Consider the following 24,820-nt stretch of genomic DNA (forward strand, 5'->3'; position numbering starts at 1 on the left):
ACCTACACTCCCCTCCCCTCCAAACATATCTTCACCCCCTCCCCCCCGGAACACCATGTTGGTAGAGTTGTTTCAGCACCCCACAAATTAACGTGAGCGATAACCTGTGCGCGAGAGAACGAGAGAGAAGGAAAAAGGGGAGAGAGGATTTTCATTTTTTTTTCTCTCATGTTCGAAGGTCGCACCAACGCCACGAAGGAAGGGGAAAATTTACGCGCGGGGAGTCTGAAAGGGTCGGGCCAGAAGATGCTGGAAGAATCTCAGTTGGGGTTGCGTTTATGTCCGCCGGAAAGATCGAGACCAAAGGGGGAAAACGAGACCTTTTGTACAGGCAACGACAGGGAAAAAAAAATTCCACCCGGTGCTTTTGTAAACAGAAACATCGAAACGGGTGCTTTCCAAAATGTTTCAGTGTGTTTATGCTTTCCTCCCCACCCTCGATTTTCCCTCGTAGCTTCACCCGTCATGTAGGATAATTTTTTTCTCTCTCTTCCTTTATAAATATAATTATAATGGGATAATTTATGTAAGAAAAGATTTACACATCGCCCAGGTGTGAAAAACTGAGCATAATTGGACTTCTAGTGTGTTACCATGACGGAATAAGCCAGGCAAAAAATTATATTATAAAAATTTTCCTGAATTTTTAAAGACAATATATAACGTCTTGTATACATATATTTGGCACCAAACGAAACAGAAAACATAATATGTGATGATTATATACACTGTAAATTTAAGGGAACATAAATATTTATGTTAAGTTACGTACGGCTGTCAATTTGTGCATTTACATAAAAACAACTGTATCACTACAAAATAAGTGCTCTTACACGGCCATTTACGCTTTGTGTTGTCCGAGCACCGCCAATAGTTCAAGTTATTTGTAAACCTTTTTTTGAATAGCTTTCCAGTACTAACTGCGAACATAATAATCATTACACAACAAAATACAGTCAAAGTTTTGAATATTAGATTATCTTATCCATAGTTTTTTAAAAAAAAATGCTTGAATGAAAATTAATTAAAAATATAAAATCTTGATTTGCAAAAGAATCTTTTTGTAAAAATACAGAAAAAATATTTTTTTTTCTATGTAGTGAAATGTATGTAGTAATTGAAATCAAACCAAGATAATAACTCGAAAATACGATGACCCAAAGTTGTGGGAAGGGCGGAGCCTTAATTTGTGGGAGGTTTTCAGTTGGACATGAACGAAAATGGAAGGGGGGGGGGGGGGAGTGATGTACCTCGCCCGATGTCCCTCTTGTGACGAGAAGCCATCCGTCAAGGGTCCTAAGGAGACCCCTGAGGAAGGGCGGGAAAGGGGGGTAGGGGAGGGGGCAAGCGAGTTGACCACATGGTTATTAGACCGTCAGGATCAATTTTGCCGTCAGCCAAGTCGTTTGTCTCGCAGCTCAGGCCGCGGGAATCCTTATCGTCGTCGGGATCCGGCGTCCCGAGAAGAAAGAAAAAAAAAGCCCAAAGGGTTGTACTGTAAAAAAAGAAAAAAAAAACATTTACTGCCCAGCGGAGCGGAGGGTAGGGAAGGCGAAGTTACACTAACTCATTCGTGTCCAACATGCGCACTAACTGTATAATCCATTAAAACATATGGTCCGTAAAACAAAATCGTGAACTTTAGTACGCTCAGCGCATTTTTTTTAAAATTCCATTTCAATGTCTTTGTTATTAAGTAAAAGGCTTTTCGGAAGGTGAGGGGGGGGGGGGAAGTAAGAAATATATATTTTTCTTGATATTTCTAGCTCACTGTTAATAAATGAATGAAAAAATCTACTTGTATTTAAGACCGTGAGAAGAACAAGCTACAGTCCGTTGATGTAACCTCCCCCATAAAACGTTAAATTGTATATTTGTTTTTGAAGATCTCTAAATCAATTTATATGGAGTTATTTTATATGTATTCGTCTATATATGGTGTTTTTTTTGGTACTTCGATACTTCACAGCATTCTCCTGTAGCCTCGACAGCACTGTCCTTGAACCCTTGAAGCTGCAAGCATAGAGTTGAAGCAAGGTGCGCCCATGTCTCAGCTGAGAGCTGAGCACATCACAGAAACTAAGGGCGCGGTTACACGGGAGTCTGAACTACTTCAGGTGAACATGTTCAGCTGTTGAGTGTGGTTACACACAGTCTGAACATGTTTCGTTCGAGGCCATTTCCCATTTAACTTAAACATGTTGGCAAAGTAGTTCAGATCGACATATCTTCTACATTAGCCTCTGATTGGCTGTTTAGAATATAAACAGTCCTTTGCAGAAATTCAAGATGTGAAAGTGTTCCTGGCACAATTTCAAGTAATATTTTACCTAATGCAACAAAAAAAAAATCAACAGGTAATTATATATATATATATGATTTTTTTAATTGATCCTGACCTTAATTTTCTTAAAACTGAGATAGGTACTCTCGCTCAAAAAATAATAAAAAATAAGTTTAAGAAATTTTACTGTGCATGTTGTTTGAATTCCCGATTTGTAAAAAAAAAAAATATTGAGCAATATGAAAACACATTCCATTTCTGCTGATAATACTGTATAAACAAGTGAGAAAATCCCGCGTTTTCTGGATACAAAATAGAGAAGATCAACAACAGTCATTCGTTGACAGTAGACAATCGGTTTTAGAGCTGAACACACTTTTCAGCAACTACCGTGTAACCGTACACTTTCGCGTTTGTAAACGTGTTTACTTAAACATGTTCACCTGAAGTAGTTCAGGGTCCCGTGTAATCGCGCCCTAATATATCAAGTGTTTAGTACGTAAGTTTGTCTGCTTTCCTGTCTTCCCTTGTTCTAGGTGGTGCCTGGCAGCGGAGTTGAGTGGCCAGTGCAGCCACTCACCACCAGGTGTTGCGAGCGCCACTGGTCATAAGCCCAGCAATATGGACACAAAATATGAAAGTTCCCCAAACCCCCGCGTGCTAGACTCTTTCCTGCTCTGTCCAACTGTTCATACACACCAGCTCCTGTATCCTGTACATTCCTACGCAATTAATGCGTGACTTTGCATCCCGCATGTCTGTGCCAAAGGTTTTACCTGGGTCCAACTTAGCATAGTTTTAAGATAGGGTAGTTAGTCATGACTTCGACTGCTGCCATGACTGGCCAATCCCCGCGCACAAAGCACACGATGCATGACTAATCCCAGCTTGACCAGGCGTATAGGCTTCGGCCTGAGACGCACCTAGGTCCCTCCCTAACACATACCTCTCCTACAAATACACTTAGTTTTTAGCTAGGTTAGGGAAAAAAATTGCAAGAATAGTACGAAAACATACGTTTTTGAAAATTGCACAGATCGGATCGGTTTTACGACGTTATGAACCGATCTTGTGCTCCATTTATGAAACTTTTTTCCATCAGATATGAGCATACTCTGTTTCATACTTCCTGCTCAATACGCTGTCTGATTATTATTAAGCTGTCAAGTTTTATTTTTAACATTTTGGAGAATTTTACATTAGAAAAATTATAAGGAAAATGCCTAGCCATGTATTTTCCAGTTAAATACCTATACTCTTTAATGATTTAGTTGGAATTTCTCTATTTTACATAAATTTATTTAGACACCACGCTCTGCTAATTCTAGTCATATTTAAAACATTACAAAATGAATTTAATTGATGCGAACAAAATAAAATTATTTAATTCAGTAGCCGGAATTAAATATTAAATATTTAACCTGATAAGTTTCAATCTATTTTTTAAGAATGTATCCCCAATTTTTTCCCCAAGTTTTTTAACAGTGCTAATCATGCAAAAAATGTGCATATGATTTTTGGATTCGCGAATATTAGGTTCCACGCTGGTACAACAGCATTTCAGGTAAATATTTATAATGAGCTGAAATATACAGAACACCAAATGACCGACTCTGTTTCAAAGTTACATTACAGTTGAAGTGTGCAATACTAAACTTCAATAGCAATTTACTGGTCACTTGCCTGATTTTTGTTCTCAGCCCCTCATATGTGTGCCCAGGAAGGTGGGTCACTCCCACATGCCATGTTGGTTTTTTTTCTTCACTTTTTCGTTTTTACTTTTATTTAAGAGCTATTGCTAAAATTTCAACTCTATACCTTCTTTGCATCTATTTTCCTGCCACAAATGTTTTCAACAGAGGTTCACTTAGTGTTACATAATGGATGTAAGTGCTCACGCAATCGTTCGTCATTATTTACCCTTGCGCGGCTTTTTACAACAATTATGTCACACTTAGTGAACATCTGTTGAAAATTTTCGTGACAGAACAACAAATGCAATGAGCGTATCGAGTTAAGACTAAAGAAAAATGTAAAAATGAACAACTCATGAGAGACAGAGCCTCGAGACGACAAGGACTGTCAATACAGGCTGTCCATAAAATAATGTCCCAGTTTCAACGGTATATTATAAAAGTTTAATTTTAGACTATTGACATCAAATCAAAGGTAAACTAACCTAGTTTTTTTCTCTTCAAATGTCCAATATGTGCACCTTTAGTTATATGGTACACATCCAACCTAAAAAAAAGTCAAATTCTTCCCACACTTAGGTTAACACGTCCGGAGTAATGGAAACAATAGCCTGTTCCATACTGTCTCTCAACTCTGGCAAGAACATTAGGTAGCTGCGGAACGTAGATACGATCTTTTATAAAGCCCCAAAGGAAAACATTGCATGGCGTTGTGTCGGGTGAACGTAGAGGCCAGCTTTTGCCTTTAAAAACCCATCCGATAGTTTCGAACTCATCGCCGGATGTTTTTTGCAAAACCGGGAGTTCACATTTAACCTTTAAACGAAACTCACATTGAACTGAAATTACAGTTTCACTCTTAGCCAAATTGTGGAACACAAAAATATTTACGCTCAGGAGTCGACAATTTGCGTCGGTGGCGCTGCAAGCGAGAAAACAACAAAGCAGTACTCAAGCATGCGCTTATCTAAAACTGTTTTGAGTTACTCTTTAATTCTGATCATGAACCAAAACTCAACAACGCTTACAGTTGATACAATTAAAATTTATAACTGGGACATTCTTTTATGGTCATACTGAATTTTGGCAAGCTTAGGAATCACTTGTGTACAAACTTGGTGCCCATGAATTCGATAACTTGCAAAGGATTTTGGATTCGAATCCACGACACGTCACCAGACATGAGCTTTTAATGCAAGAAAACACGGTCTTCTGAGTAGAGCTGGATTCACAATGATCGGCGCGTCCTTCATAATATTTTTCTACTTGGATGCTGCCAACAACTGTCAAGGTCGAGGAAATTCCTCTTGTAAAGTTTTTATCAGTGTGACGATCATGTACGCTAAATGATTAAACAAAATACAAAATATTTATTTAATTATATTTTCGAGTAACCGCGCATTATTAATTACTTCGTTAATTACTTTTGTGTTCTCGTTGTCTTTTCAAATATCAAACTAAAAAAAAAAAGTGTTCTTAGGCAAGTTAAGAACATAATACGGAAGCCGCTTAACAAATAAACAAACTAAAAATAATAATATTTATACTAAAAGATAATGTTTTTCGTAAATATTTAATCCGTTCGTCCGTCGAAAGTTAGAGCTTGGCAAGGTTTTGATGGACGGACGGATGGAATTTTCCAGGCCATCTGATTGGCTGTAGGTCACGTCGTCACGTGATTGACTGACGTGTGGGTGACGGACGGATGAGACAGATCATTGTAGTCCGCTTATGGCCTTTTCAAACAGAATGTGGCACAAAAACATTGCTAACGCCACTGTTAAAAATTACAGTTAATTTACGAACTTTACAAATAAGAATACACCTCAAATAAACGATAGTTATTCGTAATTTATGGTAAACTAGCTGAAGTACCCGACATTGTACGGTCTAAACACATCATAATGTAAGAAACATCACTACCGAGTTTCAAGTTTGTAGGGCATAAAACTTGAAAAATGAGAAATTTTGATTTTAAACACACATTGATTGCATAATCTCGGTGCATAAAGGCTACGCATTCAGCACAAAACTGGAACGCAAATCTTCAGCTTCATTTTGTTGGGAGGCAACTAACAGCGATGCAAAACGTGACGCATACACAAAAACTATAGCGCGTTACAAATTTATTGACGAAGTTCTAAAATAAACTGTTATTAGTGCTTTTAGTTCGCTAGCAGCCGCGAGCTTCACTAAGCGGATGGGTTTAGCCAAGGAGAAGGATTGGAAGTTGTCAGATCTTACTATATGACCGTTTGGCGTACAGAGAAATGACGCAAACCCACTATTTGTGTGTCTGCCATGGTTTTCTATTATGAAACTGAATTTACACTTTTTTTTAACTCCTTTAGGGATGGAATTTCATATTATTGTAGATTATTGTTAAAAAAATAAGTTAACTCATTACCCGTAAATTTACAAAGATTATAGCAAATATATGAAGATCCTTGGGTAACTTGTAACCAGGGCGAAACTTTTAGACCAATGTATTATAAACACAAGCCCGCTCGTGCGCCAGCGGCCAGGAGATGAAACTGCAGGGAAGAAAGGGATGGTTCCGAACAAGAACCTGAGTTTGTAATATTCTTCTCCTCGCTTTACGTAGTACGATGCCCTTCACCCATCGGCTGGGGGAAAAATAAAAGAGAGGGGGGCAAAAAAAAAAATTAAAAAAAAAATTCTTACGTGATGGGTAATGGCCGAATATCAAAGGGATAATTCATCCCCGTTTTTAACGACGTTAATGACCCGGCGTTTACTACGGGACATTAAAAAGAATTTCCTTCTCGTGTGTGTGCGTGTACGCGAGAGAGAGAGAGAGAGAGAGAGAGAGAGAGAGAGAGAGAGAGGACATGGGGCATCACTGGTGTCCTGGGAAGTTGCTTCGGCCGAAAAAGGGAATATGATTTGGGCCCCCTCGAGGAACAACGTGTGCCTACTTTCCCCCCTCCCTTTCCCATCCCACCGGATCCCTCCTCAGCCTTGGAGGAAAGATGGGGGGGAGGGTGATGGGGGGAACCCTTGGTCCGTCGGACGGACAGAGACGGGAATACAGACGCAACATTAATATGCATGAGGCCGGTTCGGGAAACCGCCTCGCCCGGCGCCCATATAAGGGCACACGGGGACGATTGTTCGGGGTGGCGCTCATGTAGGGGTTGGACGAAGTGTTGCAGCGACGCGGGGGAAAAAGGGGGGGGGGGGGGCTAGGGAGGAGAGATGGCTCGTGCTATTCGGTACCCCAGAGGGGGGTGTTCCAGAACGAGACCCCGAAACAGTTTTAAGTGCTGTGTCCGTTGCCTTTTTTTTTTTTTTTTTTTTTTAACGGCCTTGCCCCCGCTGTTTTACCCACAGATCGGGACGATTTCGCTTCGGTTGATTTACAATGCCAACTCAGTCAATAATGAAAAAAAAAAAAAAAAAAAGATACGAAGGTAATGGACCGTAGAGAGGGGAGGAGGATGTAGTTTTCCGGCAGGAAAAAAAAACTGAACAAAATGGTCACTCATCTAAATCACTTTCGTTCGGTATGTATCTCTCTTCCAGAGAGGACCGCTGGAATAAATAGGTTTATGTGCGGAATGAGTCTGGATTAAAGCAACAAACTTCGTCTGCAGGTTAATCACTAAAAAAAAAAAAAAAAAAAAAGTTGAAAAGCTGGTATAGGCCTACGTCTTTGAAGTTCTAGCTGGACAACATTCTTGCTGTAAATAGTAGAAAAAACTATTTCAGTTGGAACACAGACCGTGTGGATATTCTTTAATTCAACCAAGATCTTTAACCATCACTAATAATTTCGTCACTTTCGTACAGCGATTTCATTCAAATAATAGGGCGTGGTAACCCGTGACGAAAATTTGTTCAAAATTAAGTTGTTACCCCAACTTTTTTTGTTAAAACATTTTTTTAATAGTTTATAGCCTCGTGTTAAGTTAGCCACAAGCCTTAAAAGCAAAAAAAAAAAGTTTTACTGAAATCTGCTGAAGAAAATTGTGGTAACTTGCTAATCATTCGTAAATGTATGGTCAAAAAAAAAACACATAATTTTCGTGTTAACTGCAAAAAAAATAGTAATTTACCTTTCTAAACCGTGTTATTGATAAATTGATTTTAGTGTGATAGATGAGCCTGCACTTTATAAGTAATTAGCTGTATAGCGGTGTTTCTATAAAAGGTGATAATACATAAATATGAGACTAAAAGGCTACACGGCATTTAAGTTCCTGCCATTAAAGAGAATCAAGAAAAATGAATTCGTATTTACCAGGAAACTTTCGTTTATTTATAACCACACGTTACATATTTAACTGTTTTTATATACTATGCTTTGTCCCTATATGTGATGTGTTTAAAAAACGAATTGAATCGTTGTTACGGTTGGTGTAATATATATGTCGTTACTACTCAAACACTTCCCATTTAATTCTTCGAAAGAACACACGATGAATGGCGTCCATGCTAATTAGATCCTAACGACGTGAAAATTGGGCAGAAATGCTTTAGAGTCTACTGCCTGGATTTTCCTTACAAGGTAAACGTGTTAATCATGGCAACACGGGGCTGCATGTATATTTCTCGACAGGGTTGATTTATGAGTCTTGGGCTTTAGGGTACTGCCACGAAGTTAGTTCTAGACATCAGCAAGTGGGAAAACTATCAGTAAGCCTTCTCTCGTTTTATCGTGGCGCAGACATTAACACAGCTCGTCATTTAGAAGAAAAAAAATTACCGATGTGATTTACACATAATCTTGGTTGGACCAAGATTATTAAAACGTACTGTGCCAATTTGCCGTAATTTTCACAAAAATACCATCGAAGCTGTGTTTGCGCATACGAATGGACCGTATATAGTATATAATATTTTCTGAAAGTATATAATTACTATCTAGGACATTTAAATAGTAAGCATAAAGCATAATTATCATTATATTATTGTCAGTTTACAAGCTGTGAATCAAATCGCTGCAATCCAAATCACGCAAATTAATCCCTCCAATGATTTAACTCGTAACGCGCTTATTGTCCAGCTCGTAAATTTTAAGACTGGTCCAGTTTCCGAGCTACTCGTTTGGCAGTGCTACGTTTTGGTTGGTCGTTGGAGTAGGCCTACTACATACTAAGAAAAAAAATTAAAACACGGGTATTCATTTATTTAATCTTAAGATAATTTTATTAAAACAAAAAAAAAAAGCTACGTGATTCAATAACATGAATAATACGACATCACGACAGACCTCGTTTGAGGAGGTAAACGAGTTTTACTTCTGTATGTATAACAGCAACTCGCATTGATAGTGAAGATCATGGACGATTCGGGATCATTCGAGTAGACTTTGGCCATGCGCGTGACCCGAGTTGTGTGAACCTTAGGTTTCTTCTTACTTGAAGATGATGAATATTGTGATGAATAATATGAAGAAGTTGATAATGATGATAAATATTATGATTATAATAAATTCTATTATGGCGATAATAATTATGTGTATGATTAAGTTGTTGATGATGATGCACATTATGATTATGGTGAATATTACGGATGATAATATAATGAGTAAATTTCTAACGTCACGGCTTTTCTGTAAATAAAATAATAAAATTTCGAAAATGTTTTTTTGAACACTAAAGACGTTCCTCTTATTAATACCTATTGTGTCGAAACGACTCGCACAGATGTGTTTATTCAACTATTATTTTGGATATCTGATGAATTAATAACACTTGTCCTGCTAAGTAGCATTGAGTATATGAAGGAAGTCAGATCTACAACGCAGTCTCTATGCCTAATATTGGTCCAGTACAATCCCTATTCTCAACCCCCTTCTAAGGACCATTTACCCTGACAATGTACTTATAATTTCTTATTTTTGATTAACTATTACACATTCAGTGTTATTACATTGCAAAAAACAGTGAAATTTAGCGCTTAGGCCTATACGGTATTGTTGACAGCTTATTTGTGAGACTGTTGCGCCTAAAGAAGTTGCTCAGCGCGGCAGTCCAGCTAATCAACAACCGCCTGTTCAACTTAAGTGATTTTCGAACCAAGTAGCCGAAAGTCCTTCTGCAATGGGAGTCCCTGCTAAGATGAGGCTTATTTGAAGAACTGAACAAAATTGGAACGTGTTAACTGGAATTAGTAGCGTCTAGTCGCATACCGAAAGTTAATTTGAAAGTTTCAAGTGTACTAAAGTAAATGTGTTAAGACAGTGCTCGAAAATGCTCTGTAATTAGGAGTGAAATGTGCGAGTATGGTACATCACAGTAAGTCTCCAATACACACCTGCACTACCAGCATCTCACGTGGACCGTCAGCAGACTTCCCACAAGTCGTGTGCACTCGCTTATGTTTTTTTTTTAATTGTGAACTCAGTCTCATGCCCGCTTATGCTGCAAACTCTGCTCAGAATAGACCCACAGTAATATTCGCTGTGACCAGCACAGTGCTATCAACTCAGCCCAGAACAGACGCGCACTAATGCCCTCTGCGAAACAGCGTTGATCTGCAAAATCTGCCTAGAGCAGATGAACACCGGTTTGGAGATTAACCTCCGTCCGTCCGTCGAAAGCAAAGGCTTTGGAAAGCTTTTTAGTGTACGGAGGTGCGGAATTTTTCTGAGCCTTCTGATTGGCTTGAGGTCACGTGATTGACGGGCGAACCCGGGAAAAAAAAAACGGACGGACGCAACGGAGTCCAGCTTTACTTGTTCTAGCTAGGTTAGAGGGGAAAATAAATTGTGGGAGGTGGGTTGCACCGAGCCTGCAGTCCCGCGAGGGATGCTGGCTCCACGGAAGAAAGGTGTGTCCGAGGGCATCCCGCGTTGTACGACGGGACCGAGTCCCGTAATTCACCGAGTCATTACGGGCCCGGGAAAACAGAGCTGTTTGCGCGCCCGTCGTATAAATCAGGTTTCCTGGTGGCAGGTTACCTGGCGGCGTACGTACGTCCGTCCATCGGGAGGAAGTCGGGAGTTTAGTTGGGTAAACGTCGGCCCTTGCGGCGACCAGGCACTCGACGGGACCTTTAGGAACAGTTTCGTGCAGCAACCACCCCCCCTCCCCTTAAATACCTCCGGCCTTTCCATCACTCTGAGAATACACACGAGGCTATTCTTCTCGGCCTTTCTTAATTCCGTGTGTGTGTGTAGTTTCCGTTGTCGGGTCGTATATCACCGGTACTTTATGCGCCGGTTGCTCGTCAGCCGAGGGAGGGATCGTCCTGTGTAAAAGGCTCATCAGTGTTCCGGGGGGGGGGGGGGGATGCAATAATTAGGAGTGGGTGGGCCAAAACTTGCCGCGCCTCTTTTTCGGCCGGCGTGTAGTTGGGGGGGAAGAGGTGGAGATACGGCGAGCCACTTTGGGTTTCCGGACCCCTTGAGAGAGGGGGGCATTAAAGGCAATTTGTTGACGGGACAGTTCGCCCGGCCGACTATCCTCCTACTCCTCCTCTTGGTCCTGGACATCTTCCTCTCCCCTCCCCCCCCCCCCCCTCACCCGCCCCAAGCCGTCATCGAAGTGACTCCACCGACTGTTGAACCTCTCGGCCCCTCCACCTTCACAGCGCTGCCTTGTTTGTTCTGCGGAGGCCACTCGAGGTAATGTGGTGCCCGTTTCTGTGTTCGAGTTGTCTCCGCGTCGAATAATTCTGTCCCGCACGCCATGTTAACAACTGCATTTTTATCTTCCTTTATCGCCCATTATACCATTCAAAGGTTCCCACAGGGTAGCAGGTTCTACACCGAAAGTCATTTGACCGAAATTTCGGAGAAACGATTTCCAGTCTAGTGCCCTTTAGACCTAGTGTCTTTCGGTCAAATGACTTTCAACCTGTTGCATTTTGGCTAGATGACTTTCGGTTTAGTGCTTTTCAGTCTAGACTTACATAGTAAAAAAAATGTTTATTCCTTTACAAGGAAAGTCCTTGTAAACTCATTGGCCGACGGTATCACTTGTAAGACTTTGTCTTGTAGTTTTTACAAGTGATATCGTTGGCAACTGGAGTTTCCCCGGATTATCCTTGCGAAAGTACACAATTTGTTTACAGTGTATGGGTTTGTAGTATACCAATTTAAGTTGATTCTAATATTTATTGTTTTCTGCTCATGATTTTTTAAAATAAATTAATTGTATTACTACATTTAATTGTTTACAAAAGATATTTCTACTAAACTAGTCCTTACTAATGGATTTTATAAACTGAAAGGCAAATTTTTATGTCAATCCTAGTATGTACTGAAAGCTTAAAATCATGTGGTAAACTGTTCAAAATATTATTGTGTATATCATTCAAATGTCATTAAAAATGATACACAAAAATTAAGTGTTTGTATACGAAGGCTACGTAAGAACCGTTAATCCAACAGTCTACAACACAAGAGTCCGAATAATTTTTTTTTATATTTATCTCGAGGGTTATATTTATGTGAACTTAAATAGGCTGATTATTGTCATGTGTTAAAATTTTATTTCATCAAAAGTTGTATGTAACTATTAGGATTCGGTATTTGAGACCATAAGTTTGTAAATATTCCAAGGCCAATCTCTGACTTATTAATGTAATGTTTAGCAACAGCAGAACGAACAGCCTATCCCTTCTTAGAGCCGCCCTTTCTCGCACATTCTATAGCCTAATGACCTCGCTGTTTTCCGAGAAGTTAAGCCTTAGTATATATATATAAAAAAGATAGAATAGACCCTTTCTACTGAATAGTTGGTCTGGCAGATCACTCGGGCGTCTTGAACGTTCCTGTGACCAAATCCCACATCGAAAGCCACGGAAACCTAACTCTCACTCTATTCTCGACTTGAGAATAGAAGCGCCACGAAATGGCGTGAGCAGCGGACTTTGCTTCCAGGTTCTCTGCACTGTGATTTTTTTTTTTAATTTGTCAATGGAACAGAAATAACCGTTACCAAAATAGCATTCCAGTATTAACCTCACACATTAATAAGCATAATAAATAAAAAAAATAGTCAAATTTTTGAATATTCAATTATCTTTTCCCATGGTTAAAAAAACGGTTGAATGAAACGTCAGTTAAAATATAAAATGATGCCTAATTTCCGTGAGAAATTTTCGTGAGGGCATTCCTTGTGGTATTACTAGAGACCGGAAAAAATCGCGAGTTCAATGACCTGTAGGATGGACTCCATGATCCTCTATGCACTCGGGAGAATTGCATCTGCTCATCGGTTACTGACTCGTAGCACCCGTTAACTGGGATGCTCGTGATTCGCTACTTCTTTTGTTTACATTTTTTTTTTTCCATTGGCCCAAAGTCCTTCAGATATACTGAGGCCCAATCACCGAAGCAGCAAAAATGCAAACTTTTTGGATTATAGCCTATCGTGAAATGAATGCGCGAATTTTTCAGGTCTCTAGGCATTACGAACTATTTGTTGGTAACTTGGTTCCCAAAGGAAATCTTTCTGTGTGACTGCCGAAGGAGAAAGGAAGAGGACTGTTGGTTGCCACCAAGAACACGATGGCCTCCCGCGCCACTACCTCTACGGGCGCGGGCAGGGGTTGTCGGAGGACAGCAGGACGTAAAGGAGCGGCGGTCCAGTGTCCTAGGTGAGAGGAAAGGAGGAAGCTGCTGTTGGCGGCGGAGACCCGTGTCCCGACGACCCGGTTCTTCCCCGAGGTACCTCCTCGGCGCTAACGAGACGACCTTTTTTCGAGAAAAAGCCCAGATAGCTCGTGGAGGACGGGACGAATAAACACGTCCGCGCTGATGAGTGCATTAGAGGCGGGCGGGTAAACGGAATGGGGCCTTCTCTCTCGCGGTTTTCAAACTCCTCCTCCTCCCACCCTCCCCTAGGGGTGGGGTAGACCGGTCGCCCGTAAAAGCGGAGGGAGGTGGTCGTCTCCTATATTCGGGCACGTGAGCTGCTGATGTGACGGGAGCGGTAGACCACGTGCTAAGGGGCCCGCCTCGTCAGGGGTGTATGTGTGTTAGTGAGGCGGGATGATAAGCGCGACGCTCGCTGGTGCTTCCAGCGCGGTATCGCCTCTTCTCGTCGTCCACAGGACAGCTGTGAAATTTGAGCGGTGACTAGGGCCGGTGCAAGGTAAATTGGCGCCCTAAACGAAAAACCTTAATCCCCCTCCCCCCCCCCCCCCGGCCGGACATCCCAAAAAAAATTTCCTTTCATCAAAATACATCACGTAAGCCTAAGATTTTGTCAACAATCAAATGTAAACAGGCTTATGTTTTTTTGTTTTTTTTACTTTTTTAGTTATTACAAATCATAAACAGGCCACCGTGGACTTTAAATAATTACTTACATCAATTTAAACATTCCAAACTGTTACGATAATCCATTTTCATCTATTTTCAATAATCGTTAAACATTATGTATCAGCTGTTATGTGTCGTGCTGCGCCGCCCCCAGCTACTTGGCGCCCTAGGCGGTTCGGGTTGCCTAGTTCGCCTATATGGACGCGCCGGCCCTGGCGGTGACCGTAACATTATATGGCCGAGAAATGAAGATGAAAGTGTAATGCAAGTCCCTTAAGCGTTTTCAAGAATCTGTACCGGTTGTTTTTACGCCTAAAAATTTACTCTGAAAAAATGCGTTTCAGCCATTTTAACTCATCTAAAAAATACAGTTTAAAAACTTAATCCGAAATCAAAAGTACTTTTCGGGCCTCAAGCGAACTCTTTAAATGCTTTTCGTAAGCCGACCCCACTCGGATATATTGAGTAGTTTTTGAAATCGCGTTGTTTTTCTTGAAGCTCGCGGCGCACCGCGTGTGTGCCCGGGCAGGCGGAGCCCTGAACGGCGAGTCCACCCTTCGATGATCTGCAGGGGTTGACAGTTGCCTAGGCCGCGCACGACGGGGGTTGTCCATGTCAGCAGAGAACCAGGGAACTGACGGCATGATCAGCCGAGTCTGGTGCGGACTGTGGTTATGCGCGGTGAAGGAAGACCAACGGCCCGCCATCTTGGATTTCAGTGACTTTGACGTTGACATTTTTTTTTGTTTGACGTGTAACATCCAAGCTCTCTGTGTACGCTATTTGGCAGGAGTAATTTCGTGAATGGAACAGAAGTCGCATGGAACGGAAATGTGTAATCAAAATGTTGCCATTCTTGGCGGATGGAGCAAACCGAAGTAAATGTAAACTTTAAATTAATAACTGCTTAATAAAATTCGTTGTCGTAAATCAGGACAAAATCCGAGGTTTAATATTGTTTTTTAAAAAATATTTTTGACTTTTATCGGAACCTTTTCATTATATAGTTTAAAATTTCGCTCCAAATCGAATGATTCGATAGTTGATGTAGCTGCTCCGGCAACGAATTCTAGCGGCGGGTGCGGAAAATAAGTGTGATTCGCGTGAACAAATTATTTGAAAAAATATTGCGTGTATTCATCACGCTCGGCATTATATTTAAGAATTCTACGTTAAGTTTCGTTTCCGAGTTTCCTATTTTAAGTGTAGGCCTACGTATGTATTTGCAAAATGAGAACACATGAATTTGCTCGTTAACGAGGTTAAATATCATACATCTCTGGCGAGTACTGAAACCTCGCTCACATGTTTTTTCTTTCTTTTTTGGAAAACACATAACATCTTACTGGCTGACGCTATAGCCAATAGGAGGAGATTTCTCGAGATGGGCTACCTGAAATCACCGCCCAGATCTCGGTCGATTTTCAATCTGAAGATACCTGGTTCACAGCAGTGCCAAACGTCGGTACACACTACTAATACGACGTGACCAAGCCTCTTAAATAGTGATAGATTATCAGACAATGGGCGCGAAAAAAAAAGTTTTAATTGAACTTCCAAAAAAAACTGAGCACTTTTAGCTACAGACTTCGACTAACAACAATTTCAGATAAGCCTAACTTATTTACATTAAATATTAAAAGAAGTGATCGTAACATTTTGCCAAAAAATCACAGCTTGAAATTATTGTCGTATTGTTAAGAATTATTATTTCAGTGTAGTTACTTTAGATAGTTAATATTTTTACCAATTTTCCTTGAATTCTAGTCTGAAGGAGTAAAGAATGGTTTATGAGACCCCTATGAGACGAGGCGACCAGTTTATTCCAGTAGTTGGAACGGCCCGGGTGTCGAGGAGTGTGGCGATGTAGGAGGACTGCCTTCACTCGCAGTCAACTCGTCAGCTCTGGCGGGCGGCCAATAGGCACCCGTCTCTCTCACGTTCTCACCCCCGCCACTAGACCCAGCACGAGACACCACTCGGTTGTCCACCGAGGGCTTAATGGAGGGCATACCACCTGTCGGTTCCAGTGTGGAGCAGTTCGTAGTAGTCCCGCGACATGGGATACGAGGTGTGAGGAATACAGCGATGCAATCTGAATGAGTGGAGCTTGGACAACAGGTGAACCCACACTTTTCTTCGACTGGGAATCCTCCTCCTCAGCTTCTCTTCTCGCAGGAGAGCGAGCACGAGAAGTGTCCCTGCTTCCTGGGGTTATAACATCGCGCCGACCTCCCGCTGGGTAGAGAAGTTCATTCCACGAGTTGCCCGGCGTGAAACCAGCCCAAAAAAAGGAGTCTTCACACGGCAGGCAACTATTTGAGAGTTCAACCAGACAACTTAGTTGAATCAACCAAACCACCTCGTCTGAAAGGGGCCTTACGAGGGGCGGATTCAAGGGGAGGGGGGAAGTTTTTTTGTGAACTGTTTGACTGCAAGGATTAGCCTACTGCAGCATGGCGAGAGACACTTATAATAAATAGCCTATTGCAGTTTCAACAAAACACAAGTTTATCAGAGATGTCAGTTGCAGACATCTCGCTATGTTATAGACTATACTTCAAGGAAGCATTGTAAAATAAAGTAGAAATTTTTTTTTGTGTATCTAATTGGACCTTTAGGTTAGTGTTCAAATGAAAATATTATCAGGATGTGAATTTCCAACTGAAATTTTAAACTGAAGTTTTAAACTGAAATTTAATGTGTTTGAAATAATTGAGAATCTTGTAGGCTTTTAAGTATTACAAAGTGAAACATATATTTCAATAAAAAAAATACACAGGTGTTAAGTATATGGAGAGAGATGTTAAGTATATGGAGAGAGATTCTACGTACATTTTCCCATGAGCAGTAAGTTGTCAATATCGTTCGATTTTGTTCAGGAAAGACGTCCCCGACTTCCATATTTTTGGTAAATGTTTCGAAGTGAAAACGTCTTTAGCAGCGTTGAGCGATTTTTGGTAAGGGGCATAACTTACGGGTTTGGCGTTACTGACATGCTAGTGATACAACACTCAAAAAAATCATTTTCTCACGTACATTTGACGTAGAAATGACGCCATGTTACACATTTAAAAAACAAAGTTTTAAGCTTTTACTTTTGTCGACAGTCCCCATTACTGACTTTTCGTTTTTTTGTTGTTGTTGTGATTAGCTGGAGGGCACTTGTTTCCCCTCCCCTCCCCAAATTACTCATCACTGGATCCGCCCCTGGGCCTTACCCCTAAAGAACGTTGCAGTGACATCGCTGGTTCTAAGGCATGGACCGCGAGGGGGGTGAGGTGTGTCCGGGCAGCTGAACTCCCGCACTCACCTAGTTCTGTGCGGCGAGCACCGACCCGCACAGCGTTAAGGGCGCGCACCGCTGGGACTGCTCGTCTGTGCTAGACCTTAGCGCTCAGCTCTTACCTGCAAAAACAACCACAACAACATTTGTGGCAGGTGGTGTCGACACACGGCCACAACTATCATTTCAACCAACTCCTTTTCGGGGTAAGGATTACCTAGAACCTTTACATACCTACAAATACCCGTGACGTAGGATAGGCCTGACTCATCATGACGTTGAGGTCTACACAGAAAGTGATTATACAGTTTTTTTCCCCGTATTTTAGTGTTGGTACAAAAATTTATCAAAATATGTTTTCAACCTGAACTCATCGTGTTAAAAAAAATTAATTTCAATCAACTGTTTAAAAATTTCACAATCAACGCTATTTCTGTTGCAGACCTCAAAACAATACATATTTAAAACTATTAATGAAAGACATACGGAAATCCCCTCAGCCTTTCTCGGACCAAACCCCTAACAAGTTTATCTTAGTTTTCTGAACACGAAACAAGACGTTAGGAAATGGATCACCCGGCATTTGTGGCATTTCACCCCAACTAAGTAGCCAATTATATAAGCAGTGCCACGGGCGTGCACACATAGTTTCGGAAGGGAAGACTTGTGATGTTTATCGGATGGCATCCCACAAGTCTTTAACAACAAGCCGGGTTTAAGTTGTGTTCTTTTCCTACTGACTCTTTTTTTTCTTTAATGAATTCACCTCGGTTCGGGGAGACCATTCATTCGTTCGCTGCTTCCCGTTTTTACAGTAGCCGAAACTTTTCGGGATCCACAAAGAAGCAGCTGTATATAAAATATAATTTTATTCGTGAGTAGGTAGTCTAGGAGCGACGAAAAAAAAAAATAAAATCGGGACTTCGAGGTAGTGTGAATAAAACTTTCGACGGTGCCATCGTCTCTATCAAAAGACGGACGTTATCGTACCGTCGGCATCATCTTGCGATACGATCTCTTCAGCTTCAAGGCGTTTCGGGTTAAAAAAAAAGTGTGGCTGCTTCCTTTATCAGGGTCGCCTGCTGGATAGCATGACATCACGGTAGGCTATTTGGCAGTAGGTACACACTTTAAATTCAAGAACATTAAAAAGAATAGTACACGACGCCACGTTAAGTTGTTAACAAAGATTGGTATCTACAGATTACTTTAATTTAAAGTAATTATTTTAAAGATAATGCGTTTTCTTTGAACCTGGGTACCACAACAAATTTTGACGTGCAATTGCTATTGCATTGTAAGAAAGTCATCACACTAAATTTCTGAGCTCACGAATCATGAAGGCGAAGATGTGTTTATGAGTAAACAGTCTACGTCTATCTTTCAACTAGTGAAATGTAATAACAGGCTGCATACAAATCAATATATACATATATTTTTTAGTTTGAGTGATGAGTTAATGTAATTTTTAAGTAAACAATTGACTAAGCTACTGCTACGAAAAAAGATGAAAATTAACTAATCACACATCTTTAAAACGCTTTCTTTGACAAGACAAAAGGCATGTTCAACCTTCTTTTTTTTTAAATTTAAACCACTGAAAAGTTACGTTGGTGCAAAACTTTTTTTTTCCTTTCCAGGCAGTAAAGTGTCATTAAAACACCAAAGCAATTTCCTCATTGCCGAAGCCAGTTACTAAACCTTGCGTTACAAGCAAAAGAAAAATATTAATGTAAATATATATATAATAAAATATTTATTAGCAATAATCACACGTTCATTCAAAAATATCGCGAATATAAAGTTATTTGTAATTATTATATTTTTTAATAATATGATATGTTTGCTTTTACGAGAGTGTTTTTTTAATGTTTGGAAGTAAAATTTCTTTACAGCCGGTTGGATAATCAGAGGCGATGACTGATCAGGGCATAACAAAATTGCAACACCTTATGGCGAACGATAGTGTATTTATTGGTGGAGAGGAGGAAGGGGGGGAGAGTAACGAACAAAGTAAAGAGTCAGACAACTGTAAAACACTCTTCGCAGGTTTTTCGTAGCAAAGTTTTGTAATAATAGTGAACTTGCATCGTATGCCATATTTTTTTGTTTATTTTCATGATTAAAATGAACAGTCAAATATTTTGGTTTCTTTCTTTTAAGTGGATTACAAGAAGTGTGAATTTTCACGCATCCACTTGGTTTTTTGTCAGTACAACGTAATCCAGAGAAACACTGGTAGGTGCATACAACTTCGACATACTGAGAAAATATAAAAAAAAATTGGTTGTCTGTAAAGTCGGTTTACGGACGATAGTTCAACGTGACAACGTCATAACAAGACATTGATGAAATGATTGCATAGTTTTATGAATAAAATTGAATCTTTTTAATTGAATTATCACTATTTTGTATGGATACAAAGAAGGAGTGAAATTAAATATACAATTTCATTTATTAATTTACTTTTAATTGCACTCATTATTTAAAATATGTTTATTAATTTAACGAAGAGATTATAACTATAACTTTTATACATTTTTGCTATTTAACTTCTTCCAATCTGTGTTGTTCTGTTAAGGATAAGACGATAATAGGAAATGTAGGAAACGAATTGGAGTATTTCAAGTTTAATGTGCCTCGAAAAAGTCAAATGGATGGTTGTTCCAATCGAGTGGAAGAGAGATAGATGCGGCGCAAGCGTACAATGAGCGTAACGGGACACAGCGTAACGGGACAATGTGCGTAACGGGACACTTTTCCGTGCGTGCAGCCGGCGTTCATCGATTTATTAGACGTTGTCACGTCAATGAAACAAAAATTGTTTCTTGGTATTTAAACAATAATACCATTCCTCGAAGTCTCAGAGAAATAACATGAAACATATTTTAAATGAAGGACAGCTATTGGACGCCGGACTGCCATCAAGGGGCACGAAGAAAACCTTCGACCGAAGCAGACGGCGCGCTGGATCACCCGCCTCCTCCACATCCCAACTCTTCTTCTTCCTGCGTACATCTCGTTACCTTTCCTCTTTTTTTTCTTTTCCTCTTTTTTTTTATTGTTTCTTCCTTCCTCTCGCGCGCGCCGGCTCCACCAGGGAGAGACATTGCGTCTCGTGTGAACCCCCGAGCGAGGCACTTCCGTCGCCGCACATGTCGTCTCGAACGTCCGCGAATCCTCGACTTTCGCCTGAATCGCGGTCTTCGAAGCCAGGTCGCGCCCGGGCCGTTGTGAGCTGCGCCGTGTTAGAAATTTTTACGCCGCTTTAAGACATTTAATTAGGGTAAATATCCCTATAGAAATGTTTGCAAACGTCACGATTGTCAGCGCACGGTTTCTTCTAAAATATAGGACAAAGTATGGAATCCGCATTATATTATATTATATTATACTAGCTGAAGAACCCGACGTTACCCGGGGTCTGCGCAGATGGTATTTCCTTTGGACTTTCACGGAAGACTCCTTTGGAAACCAGTTGCCGAGAAAAATGCATTAAATTTCTGCACCAGATTGCTATGGTTACTTTTGCATATACGAAATACCTTTTTTTGCGATATAATACTGAGTATTTCTTACTAATTTTGGCGCCTAATTTTATATTTGAATTGGTGTTACATTCAAGCATAATATTTTTTATAAACTATGGTAAAGATAATCGAGTATTCACTAATTGGACATTTTTTTGTAACGTGCTTGTGATGTGCGCAGTTAATGCTGGAAAGCTATCCAGGAAACGGTTAACGAATAGCTTTAGCTAATGGAGGTAATGGGGCAACAGTATTCAGTATCAGTGCGAATATTGTTTTGTAGTGATAAAGTTTTTTTCGCGCCAAATTTACAAAATTTACATGAATATTTTTAACCATTATTGTCTCTAGAAACGAATTACATACATGCATAAAATAACCACAGTCATGTGATGTACATGTATATGTAGAGTCAGTCGCACCTGTGTTTTCGTACCATGTGCGTCTCTGCCTGAGGACGGGAGCAGATAACAGTTCCCGAAACTTCGCTTGTTTCTGTTTTGGAAAACTATTGTGTTTGTTTCGTCTTTTTTTTGTCGTGTTTTTGTTTCGTTTCAACTGTTGTGCTGAATTTTTTGGGGGTTCAATATTTTTGTGCTGTCATCATTTGTGAGGTTTTTTTCTTCTTCGTTCTGTTAGTCCATTTTTCTTTGTTTTTCTTTTTGTTGTTGACCGTATTCCTGTTATGGAATATTATGTGGTGGTTATTTCCTGTTGACAACAGCAATTTTTTGCTTAATTTGTGTTTTTGTCTTTTGGGTTTTTTTGTAGTTTTCTTCTACAGACATACATGTCGTCGCCTGAGAATTGGAGTGTTCTATGTCCATTGAAGTCGGAACTGAGATATAAGCATTGGAAAGTTCAAATAACTATGAATATCATGACATATAACAAAATAATATTGGTCTTAAATTAAGAACAAACATTTTTATGTGCGTAGACGTGTGTGGATATAGTACTAATGAATACTAATATTTATTTCGTGTCCATAGCATAAAAAACCTAAAAAGTGGACACAAAACACTCCAACACTCAGGCGGCGATGTGCTTAGCAATGGCGTATGTCCAGAAGCTTACATCAAGTCGTGATGTACAAAGTTACAAACTTGGTTTACATAGGAATCTTTTGAAAAAGGACTAAGATATAATTTTTTTTTTTGCCCCGGTTGTGCTCGCAATGGTGTGTTCGGTCGGAGAAGCGGACGAAGTGCGGAGGTCGTCCTGTCCACTCCGCGCCGGACATCTGACCGCGCGCACGAGAACTCTCGCGCAGGTACGCCCTCCCGGAGACCACTACCCCGCTCCACCCCGCGGGCGCCTATATCTGATCCGAGCCGCCGGCGGGAGGGGAGTGAGTATATAAATGATTGCATCAGCCGCGAAGAAATGCGGCCCCGATGGGCGATACCACCCCTGCTCCCCTCCTACCCAACCCGTGCCACCATTCACGGATCCTGCAAGACAAATGGAAAACACGCTACCTCACTTTACGTAACGGAGGTGGAAGGGAAGGAGAAGAAAAGAAAAAGAAAAAAAAGCTACTTTGATGAAAGCATCGCAATCTACAAAACCAGATTTCCGTTCTTCTTTGGCCTCCGAATTCCACTCGATGAGACATCTATAAAGTTTTAAGTTTTTAATTAATCCGTATCTACGTAGAATATCCCAAAGTTAATGTGTTTTTTTTTTCATTATACAAGACGTCCCCGAAAAAAAAACAGGAGTTATTAATACAAATTAAACATAATTGAAAAATAGTACTAACATGTGATCTAACATATACCTAGCACTTTTTTTTTACAGTTTAAAAGCAGCCATTCATATATCATCAATGTTACCGAAATAGCTGATACGAAGTTTCAGCGCATTCCTTTGAATTGGAAAGGGGAGCACTTTTTTTTCCCCTGTCGAGACGATTCAAATAGATCTGACAAATTAATTAACAGACAACTTCATTGACCACCACAATGTATATATTTAAAATAAATGACGTGTTATTTTTTTTTCTAATTTCCGAGCAACTCAAAAAATTATTGATTACAAAAATATTTAATCAACTGTTACAAATTATTTAAAGAATTTTTTATAAATTTAGCCAAAAAATTCGTATACTTGCACATACTAAGATGATTAACTTTGAACATAAACTTAAGAAAGTCAAGTCAAAAACACTTTTAATCCCTGTTCACAACAAACCCCAGCACTCTGAACGGACTAAAAAAGAATCCTCCGTCTATTTGAGGTACAGTCTTTTTTTTCAACAGTGTAACCCACGAAATGTATTTTACCGTAAGAACGCTCGGAGAGAGAGAGAGAGAGAGACAGAGAGTTTTTCCGTTGAAATCGGGGAGCAGGCAGCGGCCAGAGTTTAAAAAAAAAAAAAAAACCGGAAGAAATTCATTTGGCTTGTTCACGGAGCTTGTTACGAAAGCGCGCCACAAACATCGCGCCATTACGACGTGCGACGGTAATAAGGAATGAAGGGCCTAGGTACGACAGCAAGGCGCAGGGCACCCGGCGAGGGGAAGAGGAGGAGGGGGGGGGGGAGAGAGACACAGGCACGTCGATGATGCACGACCCGGGCTCGGGGCGCCTGTTAGCACCGCTGGTTTCCAGAAGTACTCCGACGGAGCTGCACCTCGAAGGCGCCCACACAAAAGGAGGCGACGTCCGTAAAATATCTCGCGAGCGCCGCGGACGGGCCACACGAAAAGGGTGGCTCAAAGCGGCGACGAGGCAGGGGTGCCCCGACGTGGAACAGACCAAGGCGCTCCGGGTTCCCAAGGGCGTATCTGTGTCAGCGAGGCGCCTCTCAAAAACTGATGGTCTAAAGGGCGCCACACACGATCAGTCCAAACTGACAGTTTAGACTTTACAGTCGGAACTGAACAGCCAGAACTGCCGTGTGTGTGCGAGGACGTTGGACTGAACAGTTTGAACTGATGGACTGACGGACTGATAACTTTCCATCAAATCGGACTGTGGGCTCGAAAGCCCACAGTCAGAACTGCCGTGTGGGGGTATAGACATTCCGTCAGTCCAAACTGTCAGTCCAAGCAATCAGTCCATTTAATCAACAGCTGAGCTTCGTAGCATACGTCTTTGTTCATATAATCTTTGTTTGATTTAGTTCTAGGTTTGTGTCAAAGAAAAGGGAGAGATATAGTTTGTATTTATTGTGAAATAGATTTATTCCTCTGAAATGGCTTCCTGGTCGAAAGATTTTCTTGCTTTTTTTACAGAGTTGTGGCATGAACATGAATGTTTGTGAATGTTTGTGGAAAATCAAAAGTAAAGATTACCACAACATTAACAAGAATACCTAACCACAAGACTGATCGTGTGTGGGGAAAGCTTCAGTTTAGTCCAAACTGTCAGTTCGGACTGTTCAGTCCGAACTGAGCGCATGGACTGATCGTGTGTGAGAGCCTCAGTTCATTCCAAACTGTAAGTTCCGACTGAACAGTCCGAACTGATGGTTTAGACTGACGTGTGTGGGGGCCTTAAGAGCCCGTGGGAGATCGACCTTCACCCATCTGATAACCAGATGAGACCTATTTTTGTTATTAAATATTTTTGATTTATAAACACGCCTATGATAGCTTGCCTATCGAAAAGTGTTCATGGCTATTTTTAATTAAATTAATTTGAATCATTTTTTTTCATTACCTTAACTCTTATGATAACCAAAAAAATTTAGTCTCAACAGATAGTTTTTAACATAGAGAATATGCATTGGTAGGCTTGCCTACTGATTTTTGTTCATAGCCATCTGGCAAGCAGGTA

General features: G+C 40.6%; 1 protein-coding gene and 1 long non-coding RNA gene across 3 annotated transcripts in view; one reads left to right on the forward strand and one right to left on the reverse strand.

The window, feature by feature from the left end:
• LOC134536089 (early growth response protein 1) overlaps window positions 1-24,820 on the reverse strand; it is a 450,011-nt gene that overhangs the window by 254,452 nt on the left and 170,739 nt on the right. The window lies entirely within an intron of this gene.
• Window positions 1-24,820, forward strand: part of LOC134536091 (uncharacterized) — a 122,594-nt gene that overhangs the window by 88,282 nt on the left and 9,492 nt on the right. Inside the window, exons 1-2 of one of the 2 annotated variants that reach the window (XR_010075758.1) lie at window positions 11,308-11,572; window positions 13,424-13,551. This is a non-coding gene — a long non-coding RNA (uncharacterized LOC134536091). Of the gene's footprint in view, window positions 1-11,307; window positions 11,573-13,423; window positions 13,552-24,820 lie in introns of those variants that run through there. The other variant, XR_010075757.1, reaches the window with a different exon arrangement.

This window comes from Bacillus rossius, chromosome 10, assembly GCF_032445375.1.
Source record: "Bacillus rossius redtenbacheri isolate Brsri chromosome 10, Brsri_v3, whole genome shotgun sequence".
In the NCBI taxonomy this organism is placed as follows: Eukaryota; Metazoa; Arthropoda; class Insecta; order Phasmatodea; family Bacillidae; genus Bacillus; species Bacillus rossius.